The 660-nt window shown below is 38.6% G+C and overlaps 1 pseudogene; it reads left to right on the top strand.

Moving 5' to 3' along the window:
* The first annotated feature begins 251 nt into the window (after positions 1-251).
* Positions 252-369, top strand: LOC134912476 (5S ribosomal RNA; annotated as a pseudogene).
* The last annotated feature ends 291 nt before the right edge of the window (positions 370-660 follow it).

Genomic DNA, 660 nt, shown 5'->3' with positions numbered 1-660 from the left:
TACACTCTATTTCTCTATATAGACATAGATATACTCTTTCTCTCTGCCTGTTATTCCAGGACTCTCATTGGTGATTCAGCCTAACATCTAACATTCCCTGGGGCAGTTTTCCAACTGACAGGCTTCAGCTGTCTAACACCAACAGCAGATCCATCTCTTTTATCTAACCATCTGTGCTACATTAATTTCTCTTCATCATTTTTCCATATCCGTGAACTCTCATCAACGATTCAGGAGGAGATGCACCTTTAATTTACTACCAAACCACACATAAATTGCCCAATCTCATCTGATCTTGGAAGCGATAAAGTGTTGGGCCGGGCAAGTATCAGGAGGGGGACCTCCTGAGAATACCTGGTGTAGTAAGTTCTGGATCCCAATCCAGTCTAACGCTGAAAGCAGATTCACATTCTAAATTTCTGCTATCCATGATTTGTTTTCCTAAGAATATTCTGGTTCAATTTCTCTTCATTCAATTGGTGTAAGACCTCAACTCTATATGATATAATTGCTATATGGATTACATTTTATATATGGTCAACTTCACTGCCTCCTTAAATTCAATATAGGAAATTGTTATATTTTTGGTTAATATAGGGCGCCGTGTAAATAGTCCGACCAGGACTATAGAAATTACTCCTGCTGCATATTAGGCATACA

Source organism: Pseudophryne corroboree, chromosome 4, assembly GCF_028390025.1.
Source record: "Pseudophryne corroboree isolate aPseCor3 chromosome 4, aPseCor3.hap2, whole genome shotgun sequence".
Classification (NCBI taxonomy): domain Eukaryota; kingdom Metazoa; phylum Chordata; class Amphibia; order Anura; family Myobatrachidae; genus Pseudophryne; species Pseudophryne corroboree.
This window is presented reverse-complemented; position numbering and strand designations above follow the sequence as displayed.